Genomic DNA, 11,947 nt, shown 5'->3' on the forward strand with positions numbered 1-11,947 from the left:
TTTTTGCCTTAAAACTCCCAGGATCAGAAAGGGTAATACTTTGTCTCTATCTATATCCACTTAGAAAGGTATAGGTATTATGTATATCTACTATCTCAATGTACAATCACCACGTGATTTTCCCCATTATGAAATCTCTGTGGATTTTTTTCCTTGGTATTCTGGAGAGATGAGCTACGAGGATGCGGTCGTAGCAGCTGTTGGGGAAATATTGCCTCCTCTTTGTTCTGAATGCTGTTTAAACATTGGCAGGGGGCCTCATTAAAGATGAATCGTTGAATTAGCAAGTAGCGTTGTAGCTCGAGGAGGCAGCATGTGCTCCTGTGGTGAAAACAGATTTGCACAAAAAGGGGGGGGCCTAGGGGGTGTCGGGGTGGGAGGTGGACAGAGGATGAAAAGACAGAGACAGAGCAATGTCAAGTGCTTTACAATGGCTCCCTAGCCTGCCTGCTGCAGCAGAGAGGCACTGGCCATGCAGAAAGGATCCCCAGCAGATGTGAATGTGAAAAGGGACCCCTTCATAAGAGGGCCACTGGGTTATTCATAACCTTTTCCTTCCTTCAGATTGTGGTGAATGAGTGCCCTGTGGCCTTTGATGATGGAAACTTGGGTACCAACAGCCCTTGGGCTTTGGAATGCCATCAGCATTATTTAGCCAGTGAGTGGCTAACTCTGTTCCTATTCCATGCCTCCTGTCATACAGGCAGCAAAGAGGCAGGAGCAGTTTGCTGGTTTTGAATGTCTATTTCCTATTTTTAAGTCCTTCCTCACATTCATAACAGTTTCCATCTAGTTTGGAGTTTAGCGATAACGCAGACAAGCCTCAGGGACTCCTGTGGAACTGACTGGTCCCATTCAGGGGGTGAGCACCATCACATCTCCATACTTGTCTGTGTCTCATTACTCAAGGAGGCTGTATTGTGAGCATGCGGTTACCTATGACTCTATTCTTTCTCCTGAGTTCAGCTGCAATTTAAATTTGGGAAGTGGAAAGAAAGAGAACAGAGAGACGAAAGGATGTAAGGTGATATAAAGTGATATAAACTCTACTACACATCAGACACTGTGCTAAGTGCAATGGCCCAAGTCATATTAATTATGTATAGTAGTAGCCTAGGAGTTTTATTCCCATTTTACATGTAAAGAAACCAATTCTCAGAGAGAATAATGGGCCTTCAATGGCATGACTGATAAATGGCCCAGCTAGAATTCAAACCACATCTAACTGACTGCAGACTTGAGTTGGGGGATCTGCTACTCTGAATGTACATTTACATACACGGTAGGAAAAGGGATTTGTGCATGAGAGTCAACAGTCTAAAGTGGGATCCTGAAAGGCTTTGTCTCCAATTAACAGTCCCCCTCAGATCTGAAGACATTCCTGGCTCAATTCCCTTCAGGAAATCATCTCCTCTCTCCTTTAATTCTTGCCCAGCTCCTGAGGTCACCACCTTTGGGGGCAAAAAAGACCAATGAGTCAGCATCCTAACAAATGGGACTTCAGAATTTCAGCCTTCCCTAGCTGTTGTGTTGGCGAAGGTCATGTTCCCTGCCTGAGGGCTCAGTGCAGATCTGCTAGCTTGCTCCCTTACCAAGCAGCCTCCCCCTTCCCTCTAGAAACCTGTAGACTTTGTTTATATACAACAAAAATTGATTTACAAACAGCTCAGTGGGTAGTTTACACCAACCATTGGAGCTGAAAGAATGGTGGACAGAGTCTCCTGTCCCCAGATACCAACCACATCATCACACTCCTCTTTTGCATAGGTTTGGGGACAGACATCGTGGGGACATCAAGGATCTCATTATGCCAATAAAACACAGCTACGAGGTGGCTCATATTATCGTCTTTTATCCAGGCTCCTTGAGTCATCAGAAGGGAGCTGGAGTCACTGGGCTGATGGATAGCAGAGACACATGAACAAAAAAGACATTCTGATTTACAAGCACACACAAGGCTGGCTTCTGCACATGTGCATGAACATGACTGTGTGTTTGTGTGTATATGACCTATACATCATATTAATTATCTGCAGCAGCAACCCTGGGGGAGTTTTATTCCCATTTTACATGTAAAGAAACCAAGTCTAGAGAATAACATGCCTTCAATGGCATGACTGATAAATAGCCCTGCTGGAATTCAAACCACACCTAACTGACTGCAGACCTGGGTCCTGGATCTGCTACTCTTAATGTACGTTAGCATACACGGTAGGTAAAAGGATTTGTGTGTGAGAGTCAAGAGTCTAAAGTGGGATCCTGAAAGGCTTTGTTTCTAATTAACTCTCCTCAAGGGATCTAAAGAGTTCCTGGGTCCTCTCAACACTGTGTTTTGTATTTGTTGTGAGGTCAGATGTGTCATCTGAGTGATACAATGAAACAATGTATCCTCTTGATCAAAGCAGGCAGGTTTCGGCCATCTTAGTCTGCCTTTCTGAGCTGAATGATCTTGGCCAACTTCCCTGGCTTCAGTCTCATTTCTGACACTTTCAGAATGGGACGATCGAGGGTTAATTTTTGATCAGGTCAAGAAATGACTAAGGTACTAGTGAAACATGTGCATGAGGGTGATTCTAGAGACATTTAACTGATAGGGTTGAAGGAAAGACCTGCCCTGGATGTGGGAGACAAAAGGAGAAAGGCAGGACTCCCCTATCTCTGCATCTTGATCTGCCCAGATGTGAGCAAGCTGCCTCTTGTGGCAGGTATCAAGCCACAGCAACAAAGACACAGTAACCAATGCAGGCGGAGACCATTATAAAATACCCACGAGAAACCACTTAAGGCTGGAAGGACTGGTTCTGGCTCACAGTATGAGAGCTACAGTCACAGCAGTAAGAGGAGCATGGAGACAGGACACTCCATGGTGGTGAAAGTGTACAACATCTACCTACTTATTACATGATGCCAGTCAGGGAGCAGAGAACTGGGCTAGCACTGGAACAGGCTCTAGCCTCTGTGACCCACTTCTTCCAGCTATGGCCACTTCCCAACAGTGTCATAGTTTCCCAAAACCACCATCTATGGACCAAGAATTCAAACACAAGAGTCTCTTCTGGACTTGCACATTCAAAGCATCAAGCATGCATCATCTATTTAAGGATAGCATCCAGTAAATAACCAACTGAAGTGTTCTTCCTAAAACCTCAGGAAACAAAAATCAAAAAATAAACAGTAGCAAAACAAAATAAAACCACCACCACCAACAACAACAACAGGCTCAGGCTGTCATTCCAACTGGACAACAGACACAGCTGAAAAAGTTTACTGGCTCAACTGAGATAATGAACATTGGCAAGTCAGAATGTCAACACAGAGAGCAAACAAACAAGAAGCACTATATGTGTACACAACACATGTGTTCACGTAAGTGCAGGTACACATGGGAACCTTTGCATATTGAGGCCCAAGGACAACCCTGGGTGTCATTACTTAATTATGTGTTGTACATCTTTTTCTTCTTCCTTTTTCATTTTCTTTTCTCCTCCCTCTCTATCTTCCTTCCTTCCCTTCTTTCTTTTCCTCCCTTTCTTTCTTTCCTTTTTTTCTTCCTTTCTCTCTTTCAAGACAAGTTCTCTCCTTGGCCTGGAGCTCTGAATAGGCTAGCCTGATGAGCCTGTGAGGCCTTAGGGATCCAACTCTCTCTATCCCCATCCTCCGGCCCCGGCTCTGGGATGATAATCAAATACAGATACTTAAGCTTACTCAGAAAACACTTCACTCACTGAGCTCTCTCCCCGAACCTCAGGAAATATTTTTAATAGTGCAATACACACTCAGAAATTTAGCTATGGTTATGGAGTCGAGATAGGTGATCATTTGCTGCAGCCTATCTGGTTAGTAGAAGAAGGTGGCAAATATCAGTTGTCCTCTGATTTCTTAACCGGAAAGCCTTTCGTCTCACTGTGTTCTCATCTCACTTTATCTCATCGTGTTCACTGATGATTATTTGAATTTGCTGGGTTTCAACTCATGCTTGCCCATCTCTTAATCTGTATTAAGTACAACAAATTCACGGTTTGTCCACTTGGAGAAAGGAGACAAAAACAACCAATCACCTAGAAGAAGGACCTACAGAGTCATCTTTCTCTTTCTTTAAAGATTTATAGCACATAACTTTATAGCCCCAAATGCATGGGGCTACTGCCCTAATCAGAGGATACAGAAGGGCCAGCTGGAGCATCCTGGGGCCAGGACCTATTGCAGCTGCATGATGGTTGTTTGGATGAAGGCCATGTTTTTCATAAACTGACACTGCATGACACCTCTAAACAGACAGGCTCTCTGCTAAGGAGGTTTTGTTTCCTACCATACCACATCCCTGCCATTCCTGTACTTTCTCAGGTTGGGTCATAAAAAAAAAAAAGTACTAGAAACTATTGATTTCTGTTGTGCTAAAGCCCCTGACATCGCGGTGCGATGAAGATATTGCTGTGGACCCTGTGAGCCTCTTCATGCTTCTCTTCTACTTATGAGGGTCTCTACGGACGGTATTAAGGATATTGTAGTTCCCACTCTCTGACTGTGGGATATCAGCAGGGTCTCTCCTGTGTAAAGAATAATTATCAGCACTGCTGTTACCTCTAGTAAGTGTGTAATTACATGCTCAGTTCTGTGGGCTCTAGGCTGTGCAATTTTAAATTATACAATAATGTCAAATTCTCTCCTGCTCTCTCGCGCTCTCTCCCTCTCCACGTTTTCTTTCTTTCTTTTTTTTTTTTTAAATTGAAACGGGAGGTGGGTTTTCAGTTTTGGGTTTTGTTGTTTGTTTGTTTGTTTGTTTGTTTTTGTTTTTTAACAGAAGGGAGAATATGAGAGCCTTTTCAGCTAGACTAGCAGACGTGACAGTGGGTGAGAAAGGAAGGTCACACACTGTCTCTTCATGCCCAGGTACTAACTTAATGGAGGCTCTCAAACCAAGATGGATTTGGCAGATAGGAAAAGAGAAGACACTGAGACAGAGGAGGGTAATGAAATAAAAACTGCTAATGGAGGTGCAGGAACAGGAAGGATAGAAGGAAGGAAGGAAGGAAGGAAGGAAGGAAGGAAGGAAGAAAGGAAGGAAGAAAGGAAGGAAGAAAGGAAGGTAGGTAGGTGAGAGTTGGGATGGAGGTGTGGCCTAGAAGTGATAGTATCATCAGCAGGAATAAACAAGCATTGGTTGGGGTCCATTTATCATCCATCCCTAGCCGGAAGTTAAAAGACAGCTATGGGCAGCCCACACCTCTCAACTGAGGACATTAGCCTGAATGTGGTGAACCACCAGTCTACAAACAGAATACCTCAGGTGTGGGGCTAGGGAGATGTCAACCCACCTGCCAGCTCTGCCGGCCCACCTGCCATACTGTGGATGCCCCTCCCAGGGGTGGGTGTGTTCCCTTTCCCTCTTCCTTCCCCATCTGTATGGATGAAGCCATACAGAGAGTGTTCTTGGTCCAATCCCTAACTTACAGATGTTTGTTTCACATTTTTCTTAGCCTTCTAGGGATTGATTCTTCAAGAAGCCTTTAAACAAGTGTGCTGAACCCCGTTCCTTACCATATCGTGGATCCTCCATTCTCTCCCCTACCCTGGATCCCCCATTCCCATCCGCAACTCCTGCCTCTCAGCAGCACAGGACAGCACAGGGCAGCACACGGCAGCACACGGCAGCATGGCTCCATCACTGGACCTACTCATGACTTGAGCACTGTGATTCCTGTACCTCCATGCTGAACTTCTCTGCTTGGGGCTTCCCACAAGAGACATCCATAAGAGTGTTGCCGAGGCTTTAGGATGAGTTCACGGCCTTCAGCGACCATCTGTCTCTGCTCTCTTCCACCACACAATGGAATTGAACATTTCTCTCAGGCACAGTGTCAGATTAATTCTCAGTTGAGGCCACGTTAAGCCAGTGGCCGCCAAATCCTCCTGAATGACAAGGGCTCACTCAGCAGCATATAGCTAAGGCAAGGCTTCCCTCTCAGAAGGCACAGCCTGCCATGAGCCCTCACAACCTTCCTCCTCACAGCTCATCCATAAACCTTCACCCGAGACAAGAATACAGCCTCAAGAGACCACCAGCAGAAACAGCTCTGGTTATATACTGAGTTTTGGAATTCACTCATCACGTTTTGTGGTTCTTTGGGTCCCCATGGTTTCTGTGGAATGTGCTCGAGGTGGGCAGCCAGAGCGGGGCGAGTATCAGCTGAAGGCTGTAAATAACCCCCTGTGTTTGAATAGATGTTTTCATTTCATGGTATTTTTACGTGTATTATTCCAGCCCGTTCCCCTTCAGCCCCAAGGAGAGAAGTCTTCTGTTTCTATTCCTCTCTACCCGTGCCCCATCACAATCTGTTGCAGAGAAGAGAAACCAAAAATATTTAACGACTTGATCCAACTCCAAAACGGAATGAAATCCCAGACCCCCAAACCTTGGTAAGTGTGGAATATGAGCAACAATCACCATGGGCCTGCGAGGAGCATTATGCAGCTTCTTGGGTCCTGCCACCCGCACTGTGCACACTGAAGGAAAATGATTCATGAGTAGGGAGACGGATTGTACCCCCATGGTGAAGATGGTGAGCTCTTCCCCAAACCCCAAGACAAATGCTTTCCCATGATCCCATTGCCCTAACACAGCTGTTAGTCAAGGTCTTGCATTGAGGAGCTCCTGTCATTTCAGTGTCAGAAAACCTGCCTCCTCTAACCTGCCACTTCTCCAAGTCCGACTTACTGAGACCATGTCTCCTCCCTCTTCACTCAATAATCACCTCACATCTAAAATGGGAATACCGAGCTAATCCGTGTTTATTCAGAATTCTATAGGAGACACAGAAGCAACACCAAAGTGGTGGGACAACGTGTTCTGTCCTCAAGAAAGCTGGAGATTGCATGACCACCAGAAGAGAGCCTTAGGAGACCTGGATGTAAGATAGTCTTATCTCTAGTTATCCCCTCCAGGAAGGTGACATCCCCTTGCAGCAGAGCTGAGACTCTAGTCAGGAATCCAGGTCCCAAGAGAAGAACAGAAACCAATAGACTGGAGCAGGCCTGAAGTCAGCCACCTTTCCTCATGGAGGCACATGTGCTAGTAAGTATAGTGCCATAAAATACAGCCTCCATGGGTGCTCAAACCACAGGAGCTCTCTCAAAGAGATCCCTTATTCTTGTTCCAGCACTTGGGCCTTGAGAGATCGATGGCTGCTCTACTTTTTTGTTCTCTCATGGAAAGACAGAAGTCCAGAGATGTTCAGTCACTTGGCAAGGTCACACAGCTAATTAGCCGCTGAGAGCTGGGACAAAACCCCAAGTCTCTGGACTCCTAATCCACTTCTCTTCCCACAATGTACTACTAATTTTTCCTTTGAATGAAGTTTAAATTAGAAAAAGAAGTGATCTACGACCAGTCCCATGATGACCAGTGTATTTTCTCCGTAACACTGTTGGACGTCTCTGCTCTGAGACTTGTTCATTCCTTACTCTGTGACCCCTCTGTTTCGTATTATAAAATGGTACGGAAGACTTGTCCCAATTAGTAATAGGATTGCCATTCAATACCATTTCAGGCTGCTTCTCTATCCATGGCACTGATGAAAGTTTGGTTCTCAGAACTCTAGACAGATGAAACAGAGATGGCATGCATGCTCACCTGTAGCTGAGCACACAGAGTGGTAGCTGTTGTGTGACCTTTCCAGGAAATGCCAACAAACAATTCACCCCACACAGGTCACTGATAAGAGGCAGAGAAACAGTTTCATCTAAGACTAGCTTAGCGCACCACTGGGTTTACTGGGGTTACTTACAGGGCATGAGCAAACCAAAGGTGGATGCATCCCCTAAAAAGTCCCCCTAACCATGGTAACAGCTTACAAAAGCTGCACCCCAGGAGCTCACCATATTACATGCAAGCAGCTCAGTTGTCAGAGAGTATCGCTTCTCTCTACCAACTGGCACTGCTTATACAATTTAAGGAGGGGGCGGGGCCTTCTGTGTCCTGACAGTTTAGGAACTTCCTGAGATTTGTGAGTTTTGTTTCCTTCCCGAGCCTTAATATAACGTTTCAATTCAGAAGTAATAGAAACAAGGAGGGGAGGCAAAAACAGGCTCAACTGCCATGGGATCCATCTTTGAGTCTGGCTTTGTCAGCTTGACCTGTGGAGGTTATCTGTGTAACTCACTTATCCTGTCTGCCTGAGAGTCTTAGTTTCCTTCAGTACTAAATTGTGATGTGAATCTTTGCCCTGCTAGTTCATGGTTTTAGGACTAAGGATTGTTTTTTAAGAAATAGATATCTGACCACAGTTCTCTTTCCCTTTGGAGCATCTCATCTCAGTCTCTGTCAATGATCTCAGAGAAGCCTCAGGAGCGGTAGAGTCCTTAGTGCCTGCAGACCAGCAGAGGGCTATTGATTCTCAAAGCGCTTGAAGACTTTCAGAGATGGATCTCAGCCTTGGCTCTATTCCTATCCTTCCAAAAAACACCAGAAATCCTGTGGGAAAAGGAAGAGAAGAAATAAAAGGGATAGGGGTTTAAAGTGGGAGATGGATAGGAGGGTAGAGCATAGGACAGTGGAAAAAGAGAAAATTTAACACTAAGAACTTTTTTGGGGAAAAGATACACAGAAAGCTATTTTATAAAGCCAGAGCTCCACCCCTACTTGACCCCAAAGAACAACAATGCTGGGGTAGAAAAACTATGCTCAAACTGTTGTCGGGGGTGTTCTGGGGGAGTGCCCAAACAATGTAGCTATTGACATTGCCCACCAGAAGAACTTAGCAGTAAGATTGTTCATAACACTACATACATTAGCCACAGAACATAAAGAAATAAAGTTGGTAAAGACCAGGAAGCTAAATACAACCTAACTTTCATAGTGCCAGAAGGTAATATCTTCAATAGTTTTGTCCAGCTATGAACTGTGTGAACTACAACGATGACCAGTGTGGCACAGATGTTATGGAGACCAACCAACCAATTTCTGATTGAGGCTGAAACATGTTCCACAGGAAGAAACATATGCCTAATACTATATTCAAGAATCCATGGCCAGGGGGCTCACAGGCCTAATAGGTGAACCTACTATGATTATTTTGCAATATGGGGATAATATTGAACTGCCATCTAAATTCATAGCTCTTAGTTCTCATCAAAGAAGTGTCTTAGTGCTGTTAATGCAAAAACTCACAATTGACTCAATTGTGATAGCACAGAGAGTACATTTCAATGAACACTTCAGCCACAAATGGGGTATGACCTTCACGCCCCTTCTTCCTGGACTCAGGGACCATCAAAGAAGAGGGGAGCAGAAGAACTGTAAGAGCCAGAGGTTGGGGAGAATTGGACTGTGTCTTCTGGATGTGACAGAACGACTTACATTCATAAATACCCAGAAGCTGTGGTTGCCTAAACAAAAGCCACGCATGATCAAGCTAGTCAATGTTCCAGCATGGAGTAGGGAGGAGCTCTCAAGTCCTCCCCTCTAGTGGAGGAGATACTGACACTTGATGGCTTCTGAATGTGAATCAGTTTTAAGGTTATGAACCCGTGGTAGCTCAATCACACTCCAATGGATAGCCACACAACCATGAAAATTTGGACCTCACAAATTGCAATCAGTGACTTAGTCATAAAGGAAAAAAGAAGATCTTCAAGTCGAGTAAATATGAGCAAAAGAACACTGTATGTGTATGTAAAATATGCAAGAATTAATAAAGCACTATACTAAAAAGGGAAAGCTTTTTTTAGGTGTGAACTTCAGCAGAAACAAGATATTTTCAGCAGAAAATACCTGTGAGTTTGGTAACTGCTGTGTTAACTTCTATCAGGATGTTTTACACTATCTTACCCAAACCCACGAGAAACAGAAGAGCATTCTAAAAGACAATTCAGGTTCTTCTCTTTAAAAATGTTTAAGTGTGTGTGTGTGTGTGTGTGTGTGTGTGTGTGTGTCTTCTGTGAGAGGGTATGTACACACAAGTGCAGGTGCCCATGGAGACCAGAAGAAATCCAATCCCCTAACTAGAGTTAAAGGCATTTATGAACCATCTAACATAAGTACTGGCAACTGAACTCAGGTTTTCTTGTAGAGCACTGTGTGCTTATAATCACTGAGCTATCTCTCCAAACCCAATTCAGATTCTTGGCTAAATGCCCCAAAAGAAGAGTATGTCCCCATCTGTTATGTGACACTATTCCTGAGGAGTGGAGAACAAATATCTACTCACTCCAGATAAGAAATCAACAACAAAGTCCAACTTGGTGAACCAATGAGTTTTAAGAGGGCTACTTATAAGAATTTGGGTGAAGGAGTACTTACAGGAGCAGAAATGACTCAAAGATAGCTGCAAAACAAAAGCTCACCAGAGTGTGAGGGACAGTTCATGAAAGCTGGAAACCTGCAACACAACGAACAACCTCAGGCAGCTCGGGAGAGTGTCCTTTCTTAGAAGCTCAGATGATCTAAGACTCTGCTCTCAGCTCAGCTTTCTGAGAATGACTCTTAGTAGTGTTTGTTACACACATATTCTTGGGGAAGGAGGAGCCTACTGATTCTATTCTGTTTCAGGGTCTTCCTGGAGTTATCTTGTGTTGTTTACTTCCTGTATTAATTGAGCTTCCCTGCAGGATGAAGTGTTTCAACTCCCCCTGCAGCATCCTGTTGTTTGTAAATATCCTGTGCTAAAATATCCCATTGTTTCAATTCTTACAACAGTGGTTCTTAACCTTCTTAAGGCTGTGCCCCTTTAATACAGTTCTTCATGTTGTGGTGACCACCCCCCCAACTATAAAATTATTTTTGTTGCTACTTCATAACTGTAATTTTGCTACTATTATGAATTGTAAATAACTGACATGCAAACCCTTTGAAAGGGTTGTTCAACACCCCCAAAAGAGTCACACACCCTGGGTTGAGACTGCTTTACATCCTATGTCTTTTTTTTTTTTTTTTTTTTTTTTTTTTGTAAAATCTGAGTGTATTTCTTTTAAAAATGGCATGAGGCTTTTACAATCATTGCAAAAGAGAAATGAAAAATCTGGCAGCTCAACAGTTGAGGTACCTCTGAGGCTATCTGAAACATACTGGGTCTAAAGCAGCAGCTATCTCCTCTGAACTGGTGCTGTATCCCCCGGGCCCAAGCACTCTGGGCCCGGGGGAATGCGGGTGCATGAATCTGAGTCCTAGCCCATCTAAGTTCTAGTGCTAGTCCTGCATGTGACTACATCCTATGTCTTAATAAATTTCCCTCCAAGATGGAAGATTGTAACCTCAGAGAAAACTGCTACAAAGTACTGCTTACTACAGATGTCCAATGTGGCAGCTGCTTCAACAGGAACTCACAAGGTTTATTTAAGGATATTAAGTCACTAAAATACTTGGGGGCTTGGCCCCATATTCCTCATATCTTGGGACAGTGTTCTGGATTAAGTTTGAGCTTTAAGGCTCTTGAAATCTGATTAGAGTCAGATTTTAAGGATTTGTTTCACATCTCCGTTCCATCCGGCCAGCACTTAATACCAGAGCATGTTCTGTGGAATGGAGCACGGGTCTGCGGCATTTTACTGGAAAACGTCTTTATGGTCTAAAGTGATTCTTTTTTTTTTTTTCACATACTTTTAAATTTACTCAGCAAATATTTGTTCATCTACTACTGTGTTTCAGGAATTATTTGAAGTGACGGACAGACTTCTGTACAGCACCTAAAAATGTCTGTGTAAGGCGAACAAGTGCACACAGATTGAACTATACTCATCCGGCCTCCAGGACGCCAGTGAGGAAATGCTATCCTAGATACCATGTTTATAGTTAGTTGGCTTTCCCAGGCTAAATGTAGCTTGCCAGATGTAGCCTCCAGAACTGTATCGAACGGGAGAAGAGAGAAGCCACCAGGACATGGGGGAAGGAAGTCATTCAAGAGAGGCACCCTCACTGCCTTTCCTTCCACAGGGAGCCTCACTAGGGGAAGCG

Source organism: Mastomys coucha, unplaced genomic scaffold (assembly GCF_008632895.1).
Source record: "Mastomys coucha isolate ucsf_1 unplaced genomic scaffold, UCSF_Mcou_1 pScaffold9, whole genome shotgun sequence".
Lineage (NCBI taxonomy): Eukaryota > Metazoa > Chordata > Mammalia > Rodentia > Muridae > Mastomys > Mastomys coucha.